Source organism: Tachypleus tridentatus, chromosome 8 (assembly GCF_004210375.1).
Source record: "Tachypleus tridentatus isolate NWPU-2018 chromosome 8, ASM421037v1, whole genome shotgun sequence".
NCBI lineage: Eukaryota > Metazoa > Arthropoda > Merostomata > Xiphosura > Limulidae > Tachypleus > Tachypleus tridentatus.
The window spans coordinates 82,946,430-82,959,101 of NC_134832.1; the positions used below are offsets into that span (position 1 = coordinate 82,946,430).

At 33.0% G+C, this 12,672-nt stretch overlaps 1 protein-coding gene across 11 annotated transcripts in view; it reads right to left on the bottom strand.

Moving 5' to 3' along the window:
* LOC143222803 (mitogen-activated protein kinase kinase kinase kinase 3-like) overlaps positions 1–12,672 on the bottom strand; it is a 131,065-nt gene that overhangs the window by 85,833 nt on the left and 32,560 nt on the right. The window lies entirely within an intron of this gene.

The following is a 12,672-nucleotide window of genomic DNA, read 5'->3' on the forward strand; positions in this document are numbered from 1 at the left end:
TGTATGCCCAATTTGTGCACATGCAGTTGTAATGTTTTAGTCAATCATACTTAGTTGAGCTAGATATTTATGCCCAACAGAATGACCATAATTTAAGATACAATCACTCAATAGTTATTTTGAAATTGGCATGAAAAGAACCTGTCAAACCAATCTTAGAATTGTTGCTACTTTTCTCCTCATAACCAATTCAGAAATGTTTCTCACCTATATACCTATATATACACGTGTTATATAGACAATTAGACTAATTAGGTTTTAGTTTTATATTTTAGTTGTGTGTTATTGATGTTTTAAAATGCATATTACAAAGGTTTAATAATTTTTAAAAATATAAGTTATACTGCTTCAGTTCATTATGCTTGGTGTAGTAAGCAAGAGTTCAACATTTCGACAAAGACCAAAGTGTTTCTGCCTATGAAACCCTAATACTGCTCGAGAACACATGCTGTGTGTTACAATAAGTAATAATGCTAAAGGACAGGAAGTGAAAATAGTTAATCAAAAATGAATTATATGCAAGTAAGTAAAAATTTAAAATTAAGAATATAACTGAAAGAATTTTAAGATTATTTAATGAGAAATTAAAAGGTGCATACATATTTTTCTATTTTTAAACATTTCATTACATATTATATTAATAATACTACTTGAAATATTCAGCTTCTGAGAGCAAACAGCAATACAAAATTAATGAATCTTTATATTTTAGTCAAAAATTTTAACTAATATCTTTTTTTTGTCCCAAATACTTGTAATCTTTAACAAAATCTTAGCAGTTGTTGTGAATATATATATGTTAAAGCTCAGTTATTTTAAGTACTGCTGATCTGTGTGCTATTCTCCATACAAGCAAGCAAATGGATTCAACCAGTTAAGGAAAATAAAATTAAAACCTTGTTTGGAGTAAACTTCAAAACATAAAAATGTACTAACACTATCTTAAGTACAATGTTCCAGAAATGCCAATTTTTCACTCAGGTTGTTTGAAACAGCAGTCTAAAGTAACTTGTGCATAGTATTTAGAAGAAATAACTTGTTATGCACATATAAAAAAGACACACACACACATGCATGCATGAAAAACAAAACAAAAAATGCTTCAGACAAACTAGAAAATGTATTTCCAATAGATGTTTACCTCCTCAGACAAAAACTTTTGACTTATACTGCCCTCTACCAGCACAAATTTTCACTCACTATACTAACATGCATATGATTATGCAGCAACCCTCCACCAATAAGAGTGACACTATCCTTATTGGAAATAATGGGACTCGCTCGTATAGAGTAGTTATAACACAAAAGACTGTACATGAGAGTTTCACCTCAGCCAGCACATGGTGGCAGCATCTGGAATAGTACATCAGGTCTGGAGTAGACCTCTACCTTTCACCTTAAAAATGGGTATCAGCAGGAAAGAGAAGCTTCTAAACCAAAAACCCACTGTTGCATGCAAGTATCTCCAACACAACTAACATCAGATCCACTAAAAAGCAACATCTAGTGTACAGCAGGAACAAGGACCTGTAAGTGGGGTTTATCCCCATTCCTAATTCTGGTGGTACTGGAACATTATTGTCCAGTTCATGGTATAGTGTAGGGTACAATTAAAAAATGTGAGGACTTATGTGGCTAGTCCAGCACCAATAAACATCCAATCCACAAGAAAACATCTATTGGATGGTAGAATGGAAGATGCCTCACCCAGAAGGGTAAACTGCAATAGAAGGTGGAGCAATACAATGTCAGGTCTCCACCAGTAAGAAGAGCATCAGGCCATCTATACCAGCAGAATGCTACTGCTCTACTCTCAACTGAGTAGTATTATGCACACTCAGGAGGAACACTATTATGGAACACTCCATTTCAACAGATCTTGTTACAACCTGTAGTAATTACAGTGTAAGTGGTTGCTAGTGCAAAACTGAGAACATAAAGCATACATGCATGGGCACTGCTTGCCATAAAGTGGGATCTAGTGAAATAAAGGGATCCTGGAAATAAATGAGTATGACTGAGGAGGATATTTCTTTATGGGAAAAGTCTAACAGATGTGGTCAAAATAGCTACTAGGTGCAGTTAAACTATCAAAAAAGAAAATTGCCAGATCATGCAAATAATGAGACAGGAAAGTATTAGAAATAGTCCACATGCCCAATAAATGAACAATCCATTACTAGTACCACAAAAATGAGATAGTACAAGCCACTTAACACTTGAGTGTCCTGACATAAACAATTAGAACTCTAGTGGTCATAAAGGTGAGAAATGATTGACAAATGGATTGGTAGAGAAGAACTTCCTCTTCCCTGGCTGCCTACCAGAGTCTTTGGAAGACCTATCAGGGTAAAGTAGGATAAATGTAAAATGATAAAGTTCTATGCATATGGGTTGCAAATAACTCTAACTGATGATGTCCACAGGCCAACAATGACAAAAATACAACTTAAATGAAATGTGAAACAAAGAATATGAAGCTATGGGCCAAAAAGGAAGATAACACAACACACATAAAACAACTAAAATCTCAATTTGGTAATTAAAAAGGTTGTTTGGGCCAGAGAACATGAAAGGATTTTAGTAGACCTGATAGAACTAAATATTCAAAACCTTCCAATATTTAGAATACCTAAAAATAGCAGATAAGGATGCTTTATATAAAGCCACCTTAGATGAAGCAAGCCTCTACTAAACTACCAAAGTTAGAAAACAGGATACAAAGAGGATTTATCTTCCTTTTAACACAACACTGATGATAAATATTCCATTTCTATTGATAAACTATTGTGGTTGGCTTAGAGAGAGATTCAGTTAAGTACAGAGAAACTTCAGAAGTTAAACCTTTGTGCCAGGTAAAGAACTGCACAACTTTCAAGCATGAAGACTGAGTTTCCAAACATCTGGGTAAAGAATGTCTGATGGTGGTTGTTTCAGAGACTTCAAATAAGGAAGAAGTACAAGTGACATTCCTGCAGATGCTAAAGTGGGAACCATGCTTAAGCTGGCCAATATGGTGCAACCAATAGAATTTTAACAGAGAATAGAACAAGCCATAGTCAGAACCCAGTGGAATAGCTGAATCAACAGAAAAACACAGATTTAAACCTATCCAATCATGACAGAATGCATCTTCTACCAATGCTTGAGGATGAAGTATTGGAGAGCAAAACTGCAGTTGAGAATTTTAAAGAGTTGCAGAGGTATCAATTATTGGAGACTCAAACTGAGATTAAATCCACTGAAAAATCATGATGTATCATTTACTTCATTAGAAAAATCCAGTGTGGTTGAGACAATTATCTACAATTAAATTCATCACTGATGGAATATGAAAAGCTAAAAGACTGATAAGATGAGAATGAGTTCAGCAGTGAAGACCCAAGGTACGAAAACAAAAGTTTCAAGTGTGCATGCATGTGGTCTTCTTGACAAGAAATCCAAGATGCAGCCATTGAATTGTTGGAATGTATCAACAATTTTTCTCCTCTGAAGAGATAGACCTTAAACCCAATGTACTTCAAGAAAATTAGTATGGAAAATACTCATTTTCTAAGAAACTGAAACACCTGACCTTGAAGATAAGTTCCCTATTACTGAAGAGATGCTTTTGTGAACAGATGAGTCTTGAGACAAGATGGTGGAATGGGTGTACCAACAGTAGTATTACTTCAATCCAATCACCATTTGCAATTGATGACATTGCTCATGATTAATAAAACAGAATGATCCAAATGATAAGACTGCACAATCCACTGGTCATGCAGATGACCACTGTAGGGACCTCACATGCTCATTCCTAAGGAACGAGAGAGTCAAAAGATGCCAACATTCCCAAAGAGAGAACAATCCACACAGCAGGAGACAAGAAAAAGCCTGGTGGTTCTTTTCATAATTTAAAGCCTGAAAGGGGTTGGATGAGCACAACTTAATTGAGTATTGAAAACTGCACCCAAATGCACAAGATACTGCATCAGTGACAAAATATTTTTTCCCAATCTGATAAAGTCCATTTTTGTGGCTTCTGTAAGGAGAATCTAAGAGTACAGTTCTGCTAATTGGAGGAATGGTGCCAGAAGGAGCTGGTCATCTATAATGATGTGTGCACAGGCCTAATGAATGCAAGTAATGTAAAAAAGTTAAAATAACTCTGTAGGAGACAAAAGCTGCTGATGCAAGACCAAAGGAAAAAGCCCATAACTGTAGCATCAAACCCCTTATGTACAGATATGAGCAACTCCTAGGAAGATTCTGTTATGGAAATATGGAAATAAGCATTGGTAATACCAAACTTGCTTTAAAGTGAGAAAATATTCCATAGTGATGCAAGGAGGATTTAAAAATTGGCTGAGTTGAGATAAATTGATGATTGGACACCAAACTTCTGTTTTGTTGGGTACCATAAATAAATGGGAATAAAATCCCAGAAGAATTGGATTGACCTTCTCTACTGCCTTTTTGACTAACAATTTTCTTATGGCCTGGGAACAGAGCTCCATTTGTCATGGAGCTGTTAGAGGTGAAAAGGCGGATGAAACAGGTGGGGCAGACAATGGTGTAAGTGATATGAACTGGATAAGCAACTCTGAAGCCAGAACCTGGAGTACCCATTCATTCCTGGTGACCAGGAAGAAGTAATCATGCTCGCACTACTCCCCCCCCACCTGTGAGATAGTCACTGACACCATTCTCGTTGGTCCATCCAAGCTGAAGATCCTTGAGAATATGGATGAATCCTATCACAGGAACCAAAGGGGGAGGGAGGGGCAGGAAACATTGCAGACCAGTACTCCCAAAATAAAGCTAGAAAGAGAAGAACCCAATGATGGTAAAAAAGAATGTAAGGGGGAAGTATCAATTTTGGATTCTAACATCTCTGGAATCCCAATAAAATGTGGAACAGAGAAATGGAGTTTTCTGTAACTTCCCGAGGGCTGAAGATGGTACACAAACTCTTACTAACAAAGTACCAATAAATCTAAACAACAAACCAGCCCCAAAACCAAAGAAAGAATGGAAAACTAACATCTCTGGAATCCCAATAAAATGTGGAACAGAGAAATGGAGTTTTCTGTAACTTCCTGAGGGCTGAAGATGGTACACAAACTCTTACTAACAAAGTACCAATAAATCTAAACAACAAACCAGCCACAACACAAAAAAAAAAGGGAAAAGAGATTCTGACAGAGGTATGCATCAGCAAAATCCCTAATTCATCCTCAAATTCCTGATTAGAATGTTGATAAGCTTCAGACAAAATGTGGGTTGGTAATAAATACCTCAGAACAGTCATGACAGTAAGACAAATCCAATAAACAATCAATCTATTTAAAGTATCACAGTTTGAAATCTAGACCCACATTGGTCAAAAAGGGGGTCATCCATTGAGAATTTAAATAGGCTTCCTCCTGGTAGTGATTAGCCAAAGTATGCTGTCCTGTGTGCTAAAAAGAAAGCAGTACAGTCAAATGCAATAGCAAATCCCCCAAACCTCACAAACTCAAGTAACCAACTGGAAAACAAAGGGACTGAAAATAGCTGTTCAAAATTATCTTTTGTTGAAACTGACCTAGTAAAAGTGAGACTAAATTCTCACCAGTCATTCCCGAGTCACTTGCAAAAGCAACTTCAGAATTTCCCAGAGACTCCATGTCTCCATCTCACTACAGATAATATCATAGGCAGCTTCAACTGAGAGTGACCCCTTCCCTGAATACTGACAAACATCAGAGAGCAGAGCTGGAAGAGAAGAGATCTGTAGTAGAAACATTAACTTGGGAATTAATACCTGTCAGTAAGTATTTTTAATTTTTTGTTAAATTATGCATAATTATAAACAAAAGATAACCATAGAAATGCTCACTGCATTCAAATTCATAATGTAAATATTTAATAACGACATTCCTGTTGATAAAAACCCATGCCACATGCATTTTCAAGAAAAACTGATTACATTATTGGGGTGAGATGCTCATGTGTAGTACCCCAGATAGAGAACACACTGAAGTTGGTGAGGAAATTTTCAAATTAGAATTTGCCCAAGCATTCAAGTAGGGTATAAAAGACTGGAGCAAGCATTCTCAGTACTTAAATGGACAAAATGTGGAAACCCTGGAGATTACAAAATAGCTACAGTGTCAGTAGATGGCAAGTATGTTTTGGAACTGCATTTGTTTATCCAAAGTAGCTTTAAACTCTTTAATAGTATAATATATTTATAATTAAATTTTACTGTGTCTTTGAATTGTGTCTATTACTTGCCCCATGATAAATTGTAAAACACTAGGAAAGTGAAGTTTATGTTACACAATTGAATTACATTATGGATAAGCTACTCCAAACTGCTCTCTTGCATGATGCATGAAATATATTTATTACATTGTTCATTTTACCAATCTACCCTTAACTAAAGGGATCTCCATATATACATTATAAATACTTTTATAATCATACAATAATGGAACTCTTGTTAATATGATACGGAAAATACTTTATTATTACACAAAGTGCAACCCTCAACTAAGCGAAATTTTTATCCTGTGCACATGAAGATTTGCAATAGGGGTCAATTTTCTTGTTTCACGTCCTTCTCTTATCACAGAGAATTTCATTTTTCTCCATTTGAATACTGTTAATGTTGTAATCTTAATCTTTGCTAGATGGAGGTGTGGGTTTCATAGAATAATGAAATTGTTGCTTATATGTCCAATAATGGAAAAACTTTATTATGCAATGTACAATCCCAAACTTTGCAAAATTGTTATCCTGTGTGCATGTAGATTTGCAATAGGGATCACAATTTTTCCCATTTCGTCTGTGTTTCCCATCATGGAGAATTTTATTTTTTTCCATTTGAATATTATTAATGTTGTAATTTAAATGTTCACTAGATAAAGGTGCAGGTTATCAAGACAGGCTTAGAACACAAAAAAATTCCAACAATGTAACATATGGTTTCTTATATATAGTACTGTCTATTGTATAACCATGTAATTAATTTGCAGCATTTAGATGGATCTTTACCCAAATTGGTACGGAGGTTCATTTGGTCTATGTGGGGAGATGTAAAATTTTAAAATGAAAAATTGTATGTTTTACTTTTTTTTTTCTTTATGGGTGTTTTGTTTCATTTCCACTACTCCCTGTAAATGGATTTTCACTAAATTTTGTATGAATGTTCACTGCACACAAGAGAAGATACATACAAATTTTAAATCTTGTGTGTTTTTTCACAATTACATATAATGGAGCAACTTTTCATTAATCACGAATTTACACAATTTCTGTCCAAGAGACAGGTACCCCAATTAGTATTACATGAGTATACTTTTTTCTTGTTGTTGACAATTAACCTTTTTTTTTCTTCTTTTAATACTAATGGTAGTAGCACCTTAAATAAATTTTTAAATTAAATAATTTACCAAAGAACATAGATTAAAAACTTAAAAAGTAGACAATTTGCTATAACAATCACAATTATTGTCTTTCTAACTGTGTCACAAAATCTGTTGTCAATTCATACAAACTAGTCATTGCAATTCCTATTGGAACCAAAGTTGTATTATAAGTGAATCTAACATTTATTTATTCATAATATAATGTGATGAAATACATCATTTAAAAGATGAAAACCTTGACTTTCTGTTGGTTATGGGTAATGTATAATTAAATGCAAGAGAGAACTATTAACAAATCCTAAAAGAAGATGTAACAGATGGTTGTGTCAAAAGAGGTACAATTGTCTATTTGATAGCTTTGTAACAACACAAAATGGAAGGCTCTAAAAAAAATTATGGTTTGTTTAAGCAATGACGGTTTTACAGTTAGCAATTTATGTTTAATTTCAGGAGTTTCTTAGGAAGTGGTAGATAAAACAGATGAAAAATACCTAGAGAAAATATGTCACGTGTATCACACTAGGGAAAATTCAGGAGTTTTAAATATTGTCTTATAAAATTTAGAACTTATAACATATATACTATTAAAAATATGAATTATTAGTTATGATTTTGTGCTATAGTAACTGGTATAGCATAAAAATGTAGTTTACTAAAATGTTGAATATAAGACTAAAATCTTATGTCATGCACAGTGTTTTTGAAGTTTGCAAAAAAAGTTATATAAGGGCTACCTGTGTTAGTTATCCATAATTTAGCAGGGTAAGATTAGAGGAAAGGCAGCTATTCATCACTATCCACTACCAATTCTTGAGCTACTCTTTTATCAATGAATAGTGGGACTAACTGTCACATTATAATGCCCCCATGGCTGAAAGGGCGAGCTTGTTTGATGTGATGGGGATTCGAACCTGTGACCCTTGGATTACAAGTTGAATGCCTTAACCACCTGGCCATGCTAGGCCTAGTCATGCACAGTAAAGAATATACGTGGTGAAAAGGTTAAATAACAAAACAAAAAGTCAATCTGTTATATTTCTGCAAGCCATATTCTCAATGTTTGACAGTACAAATAGTTAGGAAAGAGTTACTTTACCCAGTTTATTTGGATGAAATCATAACTATCATGAATGAATCTTTCAACACAATGCATTAGGCAAATATGTACATAATAAAAATAGGAGTAAGAAAAAGCATATTAAATACACCCAGCAAACTCATTATCACTCGATATCCTACAAGTTGCATTTTACTTTGAAGCTTTCAACCAAACATAAATTTACAGTCTAGTTTTGTTGTATAAATGTATAAATGTTTTTCCCATTGTAGGTTGTCCTATTCTTCCTTTTAACCTTTACTGCATAGGTTAATTCAGCTTGCATAATTTTGTCCAAGAAAAGACATTTATGAAAAAAAAAAAAAAAACTCCATGTGTTCTCATAAAACCTCAAGATTTTGTTAAAGTATTGTGTATGTAAAGAATGGCATTATAATAACATTTCTGATTAAAATGTAATTTACATATAGAATTTGCTTTTAAACTATTAAAATAGTTTATGTAAAAGTGACTTTCATTTTAAGTATAAATAATACTTTTCTTCATTGTATAATTTTCATATTTCCTTTGCACAACTTCTGGAACCTCCTATATTTTCTTGTTTTCTCTAACATAACACTGACTCTAGCTATCATTAATGTACAATGCAAAGAAATGATTACAATTAGAAAATAGAAGAAAAAAACACCTTTTAATTTTTAAGAATATTTTTAAAGACCTTCCTTTTGTTAAATTCACAATTTTAGGTATTTTTCCTTTTCTCATATAGTAACTTTTAATAGTTACTTTTCATTTCTTGTCCTATACTACTTATCCTGATATAATGGTGCCCTCAAGGCATACTATAGTGTCTGACATGCAAAACTCTGATAAAATTCTCATGCCACACATAATAGAATATATGGTGCCTTGAGAACTAACAAAGTATGATGTGTATTAAAAAATGCTTAAATCTACTTCAAATGACTATACTCATGTGTATTAAACATCTACATGTAGGTTATAATGCTCAAATAAATCTGTTGAATGTGGCACCTGTCACACTGAAAAATTTATTACTTGTTTAAACTGTATTTTTTCAGATAACTTTGAAATGTACCAGTGAAAAGGTTATGTAAAATACTGTAATCCAGATGTAATCTATAGAATTGCTACTGTATTACTGAAGGAACAGAGAGCCAAAGTAGAGAATTTCCACAGCTTACTGGTCATATGACAATACATTTGAAATTTTAAGTTGTTTTTAAAAGGTTTCATTTGAAATAAAGAATTAAAAACTTAGATAACAAAATTTTAAATCACAACACACATCTTAATGCTGATTTAATTCACATAAATTGACAGTAAAACCGTTTAAACTTTGAATACTACACAGATGACTTGTGCGGAAAAGTGTTTGAAGGAATACCCATGGTTAATTCTTTCAGCACAAGCTCAATCCCTGGAACCAACCTCATAACCATTTTGTGCTTGTTAGTTTTCATTCCAGGACTTTTAAATTAGCAAGTGTATGTTTATGTAATTTGATAGGTTAACAGAAAACATTAGAATGCTTTCCTATGAAAAAAAATTATTATTATTATTATTGGGTTTCAAGGTTTGTTAAGTGATGTTTTTTCTCATGCCTTTTTTTTTTTTTTTTTTGCACATTGCCTGTCCAACATGCAAAGTAATTTTCATTTAAAATTGAATATATTTTTTATGCATCAGAATATTCTTAAATTTAACATGCCTAATCCTTATAATGTCCAGATAGTTATCAAATACTTCTTACAAAAAAAATTTAATATTTTATGTTATTTTCACGAATGAATATCTGTAAGAGTCTAGTTGATTTAACAGCCTTCATAGCCAACATAAAAAATTAGGAAACATAAATTATGCTTTTCATTCTAGAAAGATTATAACATAACACATTTACACTAAATAGCTTAAATATCATATCATAACATTATACATTTATTATTTTTATTGTATTGACTTTTCAGTTATGCCAGGATAGCAATATAGAAGTTGTATTGAAACAGTACATGCTCACTCGAGTTATCACAACCCACCTTAGCTGTGTTTTAGTGAACTAGAATTTCATAAAAGTCATGTTTCACTTATTTACATGTTACAATCAACTTGTTTTTCTTAAAACATTGATGAGTAAATAGAGGTAAAGCAAACAATCATCTCTTCTAGTTATAGCCTTTGTACTTGGTTGCTACTTGTCATAGCTTGTTAAGCCTCAAAGAAATTTCCAACATGGAGGATCTGAATTATTTTTTTAAGTTCTATACACACATTTGAATAACAAAAAACACAAATTGCGATACCAACACCACAGAATTCCATTATAATTTATCACGTTTAGTAACAAAGATGCATTTAGCTCTACAAAAAATATGAAATTCTAAATAGGCAAAAAAGATTCAACTTAGAGGCATGAATATTTGTCTCAAAATAAGGGGAGGACTGCATTACATTTGAAAATGGCTTATAAAACACTAAAGTGACATTCCAAATTTCCAATTCATTATACACGTGTTGTACACAAAAGTAAATGTATATAAGGCACTGTTTCCAAAATGAGAGGGGGCAAGTGTATTCATTTTAGTATATGACCAATATCTCAGCAAACAGAAAAGTTAGGAGGCTTGTATTTTATAACTTATTAATATTGGTAATTTGAGGTCTTAATTCACACAAAACTACATAGTTTGTATTTTCACATTACAAACATTTAGTGTGAAGAAGTGCTGCATTCAACATAACATTTAACACAAAAATTAATGTATAGGCATATTTTAATATTTACTTTTAAATTAATAATTTAAATAATGTACAATATAAAATATTGAATTACAATCAATAGTTTGATATTAAACGTAATGACAAATACATCAAATAATAGTTGAATAAAATTAGGAATCAGAGTCAACAAATGTGATAGCATGGCTTTTCATCCACCAATGTTTTCAGCTGGATTGAGAGTCAAAATTTTCAGGCTGGTAATCAAATCCATCTTAACAGAAAAAAAAATCAAACCCTTCTACATCAAGGAGCTTGCAAGTTTCATTTACTTTCACAAATCCAGCCAGACTATTCAAATGTCCCTTAACGATTTTCTGTCTGCTGCAAAATTGGAAAAACTTTTAAGCACTCAATTCCCGAAATACTCATCATTCCATGATTGTCCTTGCTTTTTGACATTAAAGACCATTACTTTTGAAGAAAAGCACAAAAAGAATTTTACACAAATTGATGTTCTTGCGGAGAACACAAAAGGTCCTAAAATTCATAGCAACTGAGTACCCAAACTCTTATAATTTTGGAACTTTGGTTTCCAACTTACTAAAGAATGAACTTGCTCAAAGGAACTAACAGCAAGCAACTTCATTCCAGTTACTCAAAATATTGCAGAAAGCCAGAAACCATTTAGTGTTCATTGCAGAAACAGAAGGAACTTGCATCACAAGAACGGTTTAAACTTATTGAGTTTCAAAGCTCTTCAGACAGGGATGTGATGCACGTTGATGTGACAAGTGACTGCAAGTTGTTTTTTTTATTTTTCATATGCTTTGGAAATGTTTGCCTGTTTTGTTGTCAACAAAATGCACAGAAGGAGCTGAAAGTTGTAGCTTTCTTCCAATGTTCCGTTTCAATTCCTCGTCAAAGTTTTCTTCGACATCAGAGATCCATAAATGCTGCTCATCTTTTTTTCAGTAGTTTGCAAAGCTTCTGCTACAAGTTTCACTGATATGAGATTCAAGTTTTTCCATTGCAATGTGAAGATTCAAAGCTTGGAAATTTCTCAAAATATCTGCCACTAGTCTGTGTGTAGTAGAAGCAAAACAAATCTGAAATTGATTCATCCACATGATAACTTATGATGGAATAGAAACAATGTCAATAACACATTAATTGTGAAATAGGGTTGGTCCTTACAGGGCATTATCAGACATAGGAATTTTTCCAAGAGCTTTTTTTTTGTGTGTGTGTGTGTGTGTGTGTGTGTGTGTGTGTGTGCGTGCTTATTTTTATGACACAACTGTACAGGTTTTAATTTCTTATTCTGCTCTTGAATATGTTAAATGGGAATAATCACTGAGGCAAGTAATCTAGGATTGTGGGATAATGCAGTAGAGCTTTGATTTGATTTAACTATATTGCATTCAGAAATAATGGTGTGCAGAACTATCTTGCATTTTGTGTAGCTCCAGCAGTTAAAGG